The sequence below is a fragment of the Hypanus sabinus genome, chromosome 4, assembly GCF_030144855.1.
Source record: "Hypanus sabinus isolate sHypSab1 chromosome 4, sHypSab1.hap1, whole genome shotgun sequence".
NCBI lineage: Eukaryota > Metazoa > Chordata > Chondrichthyes > Myliobatiformes > Dasyatidae > Hypanus > Hypanus sabinus.
Window position 1 is genome coordinate 51,950,295 of NC_082709.1, and position 11,024 is coordinate 51,961,318.

At 41.4% G+C, this 11,024-nt stretch overlaps 1 long non-coding RNA gene across 1 annotated transcript; it reads right to left on the bottom strand.

Annotated features, from left to right (window-relative positions):
- Positions 1-312: 312 nt before the first annotated feature.
- Positions 313-7,983, bottom strand: LOC132392254 (uncharacterized). Its single transcript, XR_009511468.1, has 4 exons — positions 7,805-7,983; positions 5,114-5,485; positions 1,932-2,135; positions 313-1,289 (listed from the first exon to the last, which is right to left on the bottom strand). It is a non-coding gene; the product is annotated as an uncharacterized LOC132392254 (long non-coding RNA).
- Positions 7,984-11,024: the final 3,041 nt, after the last annotated feature.

Here is an 11,024-nt window from a genome sequence, read left to right on the forward strand (position 1 = left end):
AAATAAGACAAAGCATTTGATTATTAAGTGCAACAGTCTTCTGAGATGAACTGAGGTTCTGGGCTTCAAGGGAAATTTCCTTAATCAATAAAATTTTTAAGACTTTCAGGAAGTTGCAATCATAAGTTTTTTATTAAATGCAAAACTCAAGACAACTGTTAACATTAAGATTTTTAAGAAGTATCATTTACAGAAATAGATACAATGAGTCAGTTGATTGTCATCTGTTTTGCAGAAATTATTATTGCCCTGGAGATACAATTACATTTTCTCAATATAAAATTGTGCTTCACCTCTTTTTTATCCCCCCCCCCAAAGTGTTTCAATATATTGCTGTATTAATCCCTAACACCAAATTGCATTCCATGCAAGAAATTGGGTTAAAACATATTTGATAAGTGGCTTCAAACAGCTATGAGATAGTTTATATCCAGAGAGGTGTAGGGGTATGATAACTATGAAAACGGTGCAGACTCGGTGGGCCAAATGGCCTAATTCAGTTTCTGTGTCTTATGTGCTGTTCCAGAGGGGACTCCATCCCATTTCACATCTCCCCCAACACTTTGCTCTGCATTAGCCAGAGAAAATAATGTCCCCACGGTAGTCAGCCAATCACAACAACCCTGATTGCGTGGAAATGACAAAGGCTACACCAGAAATGGAGACGATTCTTACATTCAGCATCAGTGAACATCCCAGCATCTACTGCTAGAAAATACAAACTGACTCTCTTGAAGGCTCTTGGACAGTCAAAGTTCTGAAGGTACAGAGTCAGATTTCCAGAGGTTAGTGGCTCTATTTAAACAACAGAGAAGTAACAACCCGATGTGATATGATTTGAGTCCCTCTGAGCCTGTTCCAGACCTCTCATGCATTAAGTTACAACTTATGGCAATGTAGATATAAATGGATGTTATACAAATATTGGCAGGAAGATGTCAGTAATGATCATATGAATTTCATATGGAGGTACCCCATCTAATTGCACAATTGCTGTCGTTTGACCAGCAGGCAGCTAGTGCCCTGAAGACAAACACAGCTCAACCCAATTTAATTATTCTGTTTCTTTTTCATATTTGGGGCAAATGGGATTGAACATATCTCAAATCAGTTATTTTGCACACTCATGATGATTAATAATATTGTAAATTCCTGTTGAATGCTATTGCATAAAACATTAAATCATTTGCAATTAAACATGAAATACTATGTTTAAAATGTAAGAACTTCCATCATTTTGACAGATTTTCTTTGTTTTGCTATCTTTATCCATCGTTCCATGATGAAATCTGAAATTTAAGCAGAGAAATGAATTCACTGGAAGCTTCCAGCGCTGCCACAAGCTTCCCCACCATTCAGGACATGCCCTCTTGGTTGTGCATTTAATATTTAAGCAAGATTTGAGAGTTCTTGCATATATTCTTGTTTATTTTTACAAACATTCTTGTTTGTTTGAATAATACACTGTGAGTTATACATGAATTGCATGCACCATGACACTACCATGTGATACATGCGCACCTTGCTTAAAGTAAACACGAAGCTAGACCTGCATTTCGGACTCTCTTGCATTCCTTTGAATTAACTTAATGTTTTGAAGTTGCAAGACTTAACAGTACTTGTGGAGGAAGTATAGGAAGCCAAATACCACATTCAATAAATCAGGAATAACCTCTTCCCCTCCACCATCAGATCTGTGAGTGGTGACAGATCAGGTCACGTTTGTGGAAAAAGAAACTGCACTAATGTTTCTAACTGAGTAAGCTTCATCAGAACTGGAATTCGGACTTGTGCTCATTTGGAGGATAAATGTTAGGAAGGATCAGCTGGGCCAAATGGCCTACTCTGTGCAATAAAGTGATCACATAAATTAAACATAATGCAGGGAATTTGCTCTTCAGAAGCGGACTAGTAACCAAACTGACACTTACCAAAGCATTTTACTTCTCTCAAATTTCCTCTGCCTTGCGAGCTGTAGTTGTAGCATAAATACTCCTACGTAAATGGACCTGACTTAAAATCCTTTGTCTTCTGTATAAAAGCCTTTTCAGGAAACGGTCCAACCTCCTCTTCCACCAATTGCCTCTTCTCCAACTTTGTCTCCTCCAGCAGTTCCTATATCTTCCCCAGCAAAACTTTGAAGATAAAGTGTTTCATTTATACAGTTAATCAAAGCAAAAGAATGTCCACTTCATTGAATCTGCCTCTGTTCTAATTAACCACAATTTACATGCAATCAGACCTGCCCATTTTAATCACCTGTGCATCACCCTGCATGGATTTGATTGAACCCCCATTAGTTAGCCATGCTTATGGAAGTTAATATTTTAAAAAATATTTTTGAGGCATTTTGATACTGCCTGGGACTTGTATGCAATGGGGAGCTTATCATGGAAACAGATGTGTATTGTGCCTAATAATGTGTGTCCTGGTTTTCTTGAACACCTTGAATGCAAAATATTCTAAAATATTAGGAATATTATTCCCCTGCCCGGAATTCTCATGCCACCTGCATTTGCGCCATGATTTTCTTCCATTTCTCTAGCACATTTTTCTGTTGGAAACCTGGCCATCAGTGCATTGTTTAAACTGTGAATACTTTATACCAGTGGCACTCATAGATTAGCTTTGACAAGAGGGTGTGGCCCTCATTCTCAGTCTCTCTTGCTGTTAAAGCTGTCCCCTAAACGGTTGGATGTGAGTACATTTGACAGTTGCCGAAATCAGAAAATAAGCAAATTCCATTAGTGAATAGATGACAACACGAGTGAATCTGCAGATGCTGGAAATAAATAAAAACACAAAATGCTGGCAAAACTCAGCAGGCCAGACAGCATCTATGGGAGGAGGTAGTGACGATGTTTCGGGCCGAAACCCTTCATCAGGATGTTTTTTATTTTTTAGTAAATAGATTATATATTTTTTAACTATTTTAATGTAAGATTAAATATTAAAGAGCACGGGTACGTTTAGAAGCAACTGAATGTAAGTTAACAACTTGAATGAGCTAAAGGCCATTGCTTATCATTTTCCCTGGAGACTTTCCTTCTCAACCATTGCAATGAGTCTGCTATTCTTACAGTTTTATTCAAATGCACAAGTTAAAATATGAAAATTCTACAACTTCCATGGAGGTGAGATGAGAATGTCTGGAATTTTCTTGACCTTATTTTAGGTTTACTGCATTTATAGTTTAGGCCTCTAGTTACCCATTCAGCTGATAAGTATCCCAGTCTAAGAGCTGGGAAGTCTGCAGAAATTTTATTGCTGCACCTTTTGGAATGCATGAAGAATACACCACAACTACTTAGGCCTACAGCTGCACTGGATGCCTGAACTCCTGGTGAGAAAAGGGTCCTAATACAAGTGCTGGTACTGGAGCAGATTCGCCTCTATGTTCTGAAAAGCCACCTACCATACCCTGGACATCATCAGTGATCATGGGATTTAGATTTTTATGCCCATGTTTGCTGAAAGGCGGACCAGAGTTTCCAGCATCAGTAGAACCCATGGGCTGAAATTTGTTTTCCACTCAAGGTTACATTAGCATTCTCCAAGACTTCATTTTCAAATGATTTTTTTTTAAATTATAATGCTCAAAATCAGCGCAAACACAATTCCTGCAGCCACAATTAAAGATGTGTGCTGTACATAACAGAGTGGTGGCAAGGGAGTTCAAGATTTATACAGTTCTTCCCTCTGACAGTGGGAAGGTATGGGTTAAGGTGCTGGTTACCACTTCTAGTGCCTGGGGTTTGCTGAGCCATACGTTTACCCAGCCAAAATAAAATTTGTTAACAATGAATGAAAGGAGCTTGAATCGTGGAGGTATAGCAGGGAATGGATGTTCTTTGCCATGTGAGATTCTGAGGATGGGACATGGTGCAGGCTATTGAGCTCATTGTTTGATTTCTGACCATGAGCTACATCTGTCATCACTGAAATGAATCCACTGGCAGTAGAGTCTGGGATTAGAAAGGACTGGGAAGGTCAGACAGCACTAAAGGAGGAAATGTTACATGGGAGACAATGAGAGATGTTACAAACAGATCCTGGAGAGCTATTATGCTTGTCCACGTGCTTCTTAAAAGTAATAATTCTACCTGATTTCAGCATCTACTCTTAAGGGAGTTCCAGATAATTAAATACACTATTTGCATTAAAATCTTACCCTTCAAGCCTCCTTTCTCCCCCTTAAACCTATGCTCTCTCAATTTTGTTAAGCATCAACACCACCTCAAAGATTTAATGCACAGATGTTTACAGATGGCAAAGTAGGTTGAGAAAGTGGTTATCTAAATCACACAGAGACTTCGGCATCAAACATAGATGCTTGGAGCACATAGGTGGAGAAATTATGTAGAACCCTAGCAAGCTAGGGCTTTTCTCTTTGGAGCAAAGGAGGAGGAGAGGTAATAGAGGCGTATAAGATAATAAGTGCATGGATTGAGTGGAGTGTGGTCAGCACAACATTGTGGGCCTGTACTGTACTGTAATGTTTTATGTTTTAACGTTTATTAAAGATTGGCTGGATATTATATCCAGTCCTGGATACCACACTTCAGGAGTTCATGGAGAATTTACGTTGGATGCAGAAAAGGTTTAAAGGGAAGGGCGGAAGATGCTGGGATTAATCTCCTTAGAGCAGAGAAGGATAAGAGGGGAGAGGACAGGCTGTTCAAACCAATGAAGCATTTAGATAAGAGAATGGAACTGTTTTCATTGAAGGTAGCTGAGAACCAGAAATTTACAATAAATAGCAAAGTTACCAAGCACATCGTTACTGAAAACATAAATTTCTGAAATGCATAGGAGGCTGATTCAGTCATGAATCACTTGATAGAAAAGAACATTGGAGGCTTAATGGGAATAGGTGAAGGAACATGACAACCTGAATTGTCCATGCAAAGTCCATTGCAACTGTTGAAGAGCTAAATGTACTCCTACTGTGCAGTTATCATTCAAGTCATAGAATAATATTTTACCAGATAGCTTCATCAATGTCATCTACGTTAGGAACAAATCATACTTATGCTGTCATTTTAGCCTAAATTTGCAGGACATTACAAGCATTCTTTTCTTCAATAACAGATTGAACAAAAATTCATGTTACCACTTTCTGAAATTCCTCCGATGATCCACTGTCTTCAGATGATGATGATGATGATGATGATGACGATGATGAGGATGGTGGTTGTCTTCTTGTAGTAGTTGTTGTTATCGTCATTCTCGTTGGTGTAGCCCATGTTGTGTTTGGTGTAGTTTTCCTGGTGACTGTTGTGATTGGACTGGTGACTGTGGTAGTTGTTATGGTCAGTGTGGTATCTGATGTGGTTGGTGTGGAGGCTGATTTGGTCACTGTTGTGTCTAGAGGGGTAGATGTGGGCATTGCTGGTGTTGTAACATTTGTATCCATGCATTCTACATTGACGTTTTGAACAATCTCTTTTTCAAGTCTAACTACACCTGTACAAGTGGCTGTTTCCTGTAAGCAGAGAGAATTCTATTTATTGAATTGAACTGAGTTTATTTCTTACATCCTTCATATACACAAGGAGTAAAAAATCTCTACATTACACCTCTGTCTAAATGCACAATGTGCAATTTGTAGTAATTTATAATAAATATATGTACAACAGTATAGTGAATATAACATAGAAACACAAATGTATCAGCATGAATTCATCAGTCTGATGGCCTGGTGGGAGAAACTATCCCGGAGCCTGTTGGTCCTGGCTTTTATGCTGCAATACCATTTCCCAGAAGGAAGCAGCTGGAACAGTTTACAGTTGGGTTGACTCGGGTCCCCATTGATCCTTTGGGCCCCTTTTACATACCTGTCTTTGTAAATGTCCGGAATAGTGGGGAGTTCACATCTACAGGTTTCAAAGCTACAGACTTGTAACTGCGACTGCCCATCATCAGTGGAATGTTGCTGCGGTGGCCATAGGTATCAGATTTAAGAGGTTTATTCATGCAAGAGATTGCTTTATATTGCATTGTATGAGGTACATTTGTATTCATTCGTAGATTGTAGACTTCACTACAAACACCTGGATGGATCATATCTTTGTGAGCTCATTGTCTTTCTTGGTCAGGGAATTAAAAATTAACAGTGGTACAGCAGTCACATACAGACTAACTGTGAACCAGACAGGATTTTTACAATAATTCAGTAATCTCACTGTTACATTATTTGTGTTGGCTTTAAACCGAGAATTATTTCAGCTGAACTTAAGGGAAGAGGATGGGGTTGGACAGGTTGTTGAGGGTAATGGTCAAGACAGGGGATGGGAAGTCAGGATCAGGAAGCCTCTGGCTAGAGTGACCTCAGGGTTGATTTGGGTTTGTAAGAGATCCCTCTGGGAATCTGGGAGAGGGTGTGACATGTGGAAGTGACACCTTGAGAGTACCATTTATTTAGAAAATAGAGATGTGAGCAACAGACCATTTTAAACCACTACGGGAGTATTTGCTGACCCAAGCTAAAAGGGGCTGAGGATGAATTGATGATCCAGGGTGAGTTCCAGTTGTTCCTGGCTGCTCCACACCCGCTGCGATCTCAGAGCTGAAGCAGGTTTCTGCAGCCTTCCTGAGTGAAAATGACCTTCTGTCCCTTCCTTTATTTAGAGATACAGCGAGGAACAGGCCCTTCCAGCCCAACGAGCCTATTTAACCCTAGCCTAATCACTAGAAAATTTGCAACACCCAGTGAGCTTATTAACCAGCAGGTCTCTAGACTGTGCAATGGAAACCAGAGCATGCAGAGGAAACCCACCGGCTCATGAGAAGAATGTAGAAACTTCTTCGCGAGGACACTGGAATTTAAATCCAAACTCCGACTCCCCGAGCTGTATTAACATTGCCCTTCCCTGGTGCCTAAATTCTTTGTATGATGAATCGTATGGATTTTCCCCACAGGGAATATGCATCTACCAATGTAGAAGCAGGATACACAACAATATTTGTTTGCAATGTACTCTAATTTTGAAGGTGGTGCTGTGTTTCTGGATTTCAATGATTGAACAAGCATTAAAAAAGCAGATGAATTAACCATGGACTAACATTCGCATTCTGGAATCTGTTTTGTGAACTAATCTGAGGACAATCAGCGTTCAAGGCTGTAGATTAATGACAAACTATTGTTTAACCAGGGTATAATTTTACTCCCACAGACCTTAATACTGAATGGAATGCCACGAAGTTGACTCGCCAGTTGTTGTGGAGCAACAGTGGGTGGTTTATTGCCTGGTCTTGACAAAGCAGTGGTCTCATGAGCTCTCACAAGAGCCAAGAGCAGATCAGTGTTGTTTTTGAACAACCAGGGAGAGAGATTGACATAAACGATTAGCAATTTAAAAATCAAACAGAATTACAGATACTGGAAATCTAATGAAGACACAAAATGCTGGGGGAATATGTACTTGTGAGTTTTTAGAATAGAGAATTCAAGGATATTATTACAAATCAGTGTTCAGCACAGGAGTGCTAGTCTATTCATCCAATCTTTCCATCCTAATTCCCCAGACCACCTTGCCACTTGACTGAATTTCAGTTCTTCTCACTGACAAGCACTTTCCCTCTCCACTCACTTTACATACTCAGAACCTTCCATATTGGTCCCTATAATGCTAGGGCACATTCAATCACATTGTTGGTTTTTGATGTGTGGGAGTTCATGGGAACCATCATCCAGGTATGGGTTAAACATGAGACTGCAGTGCTATTGTACAACTAGGCCAAAGGCCCCAGACTTGGGATAAATAACAACAGAGAAGTGAATGACAACATTTGCGATACTCACAGCATCTGAGATGGGCTTCAGAGTACATTGTGCTGGGTTGGAACTAGAATTCTTCGCACACTCAGTTTCCTGGACATCAAAGATTAACTTCACCTCAGCTACACGTTCACCAAAATCAGTGACCTAAGCAGAAGAACAATGTTGTATTTAATCCTCCCTTCTCACTGCTGCTGTCAGGTAGAAGGTACAAGAACCTTAGGACTCGCATGACCAGGTTCAGGAACAGTTACTACCCCTCAACCACCAGACTCTTGAATGAAAAGGGATAACTACACCCATTTGAAATACTGAAATACTCCTACAACTCATGATCTCACTTTAAGGACTTTGTCTCATTATGTCATGTTTTTGTTACTTATTGCTATTTATTTATGTTTGGATTTGCAAAGTTTGTTGTCTTCTGCACTCTGGTTGACCTTATATTGATCTTGTTAGAGTTACAATTCTGTAGATTTGCTGAACATGCCCACAAGAAAAGGAATCTCATGGTTATGGGGACATGAATGTAATTTGATAATAAAATTTACTTTGAATTTTGAATAGTATTTAAAATAATGTACACAATGTTTTGCTTGGCACCATATTATTTACCTTTTCTGGCATTACTACACTGCAATAAACTGTCATGGTGCATCTAAAGATGGTACCATTGTAAGTTGTAATCAGTAACGGGAGCATCTACAAGATGATACCCTTTTAAATGCTTCCCACTGGTGATTTTGACTAGTCGACTGTCACAACCACAGACTCGGCAGCACAGCAGATTCGACAATTGTGCTCGTGAACATGCACATGCCAGCTAATTATTACTTAATTAGGGTAGTATTTAACTCTCTTCTTTTGTTGTAGCACTTATTGAGACTTGAGCAAATCACAGCAACCTGCCTGATTTCAACCTTGCCTGAGAAAGTGGACTGTGGAGTTGACTGACATTGAAGACTAACAGTATTCATTTTATATTTAGGTATTCCTTTCAGCCACGGTGTTGGCATCTAGCTTTCCATTTGAGAGTTTTGGTTAACAGCCCTGTTTAACTTTATGTTTATTGTTTTCCTTTCCCTTAAAACCCTGTTTGCATTAATGTCTGTGAATTATCAACCAGCTTCAATATCTCTCTCTCTCTCCACACTTGGGCCATATCCAAATGAACTGACAGCAAGTCTCAACCACACAAAGATGGATTCAGCAGAGTGAGAGCAACTGACGGCCTTGAGATCCCTTGGTCAGGTAGGAGACAAGCTGCAAGCACTTGATTCTGTTCTGGGTGAAGTTACTGAAGCAATGAGGCAGATAATCTCATGCTGATGAGCCCCCTCTCATCTGGAGGAACGGGTTTCATCCTTTGCCACAATTGGAGACAATTGGAGTCAGGTGTCTGAGATTTTCATTCTCACACCGCCATCCATGAGCTCATTGTAGACAGCTAACATCAGCTGACAGCCATTAGTATTCTCACCAACACAATTCAGCAGCCTCTGGCTGCGTCAGTCCCACTCCCAGCATCTCGCAGGTCCTCCTTTTCTGCTGGCCTGAAAATCTCTGCCACCAACGTTCCCAATCTTCTGTCCGGACCACCACAGACTCTTGCGTCTGTACAAGAACAGAGTATTTCCACCACCAGTTAGTGATCCCAACGGCTGCAGGAATTTTATTATCCAATGTGAGCAGACATTTCAAGCCCAGCCTGGTTGTTTTGGTGATGTGCGAAAACTGGTGTACATGATCAATCTCCTAGATGGACCTCCACTCAGTCTGTTCAACGCTTTAGGGGAGTAAGGATACCCTGCAGCCCAGCCATTCCTTCATTTCTTTGCAGAGTTAAGGAGAGTTTTTGTCCTTCCAGAACAGGGTTAGGTGGCTGCCTACCGACCCTTGGACCTTCACTAAGGCAGAGGAGCAGTGAGAGCCTATGCAGTCAAATTCCACATGCTTGCAGTAGAGATGGGTTGGAATGAGAGATCTCTCAACATTGCCTTCCAGTGTGGACTGAACACAGGGGTCTGGCATGAGATCACTGTCCAGGATGAGCAGGACAGTCTGGATGACCTGATTAATCTGGCTATTCAAGTTGACAACTGGGGAACTGAGGGGTGCAGGAAAAGAATGTCTTAAGCTTTGTCATCTGATCACTGTTTATCCTCACCCTCTCCCTCACCACCCAGCACTCAGTCCACGGAGGAGCCTGTGCAAGTAGGGCTTGCGCCTGCCTCAGGAGGAATGAGAGTGGCCAAAGAGAACAGGTTCCTGCCTCAATGGCACTTATCGACTCATGTGCAGCCAGGAATCTCATGGATATCCTCATAGCTCAAGGATGGGGAGTTCCGACTCTGGAATTAAAAGAAAAGATAAACATCATGGCCTAGGATGGTTGCCCGCTGGCCGTCAGCCAGATCTACCTTTCCACTGAATCCCTCAAACTTGTACTCAAAGGCAACCATAGTGAAGAACTTTCCTTCTATCTGGTTGATACGCCTGAACTGCCATCGGTGCTTGGTCTCCCCTGGTTATCCTGAAATACCCCACAAATTGATTGGTCTGGTAAGGCATTCCAAGAGTGGGGACCGGCATGCCTGTCTGCTTGTCTGGGTCCAGCTCAAACTCCATCCCATGAATCCCCTCCTGTGTCAGGTAGGGATGGAAACGTGTCTGGGATTCCAGCGGATTATGCAGATCTCCATGAGGTCTTCAGTAAAAGGAAGGCCACCTCCCTGCCTCCACGCCAGCCATACGACTGTGCCATTGACCTCCTACCTAGCACTAGTCCTCTCCAGGGCCAGCTCCTTTCCCTCTGTCATCCTGAAATGGTGGCCATGGAGGAGTACATCAAGGAGGCATTGACCATGGGTTTTTTACCATTTTTCAACCACACTGGTGGGAGCAGGCTTCTTTTTTGTGAGCAAGAAAGATGGCAAGCTCCATCCCTGTATCGATTACCGGCCCCCGAACAACATCACTGTGAAGAACAGCCACCCTCTCCCCCTGCTGGCGTCTGTGTCAGAGCATCGCCAGGGAGCAACCATCTTTTTCAAAGCTGAGCTGTTTTATGCTTACAGTTTGGTTCATATGAGAGAAGGGGATCAGTGGAAGACAGCTTTCAACACCTCTTATGGATACTATAAGTACTTTGTGATGCTATTTAGTTTGGCCAACACCCCTGCTGTTTTCCAGGCATTCGTTAACAATGTACTCTGGGACATGTTGAACCAGTTTGTTTTTATGT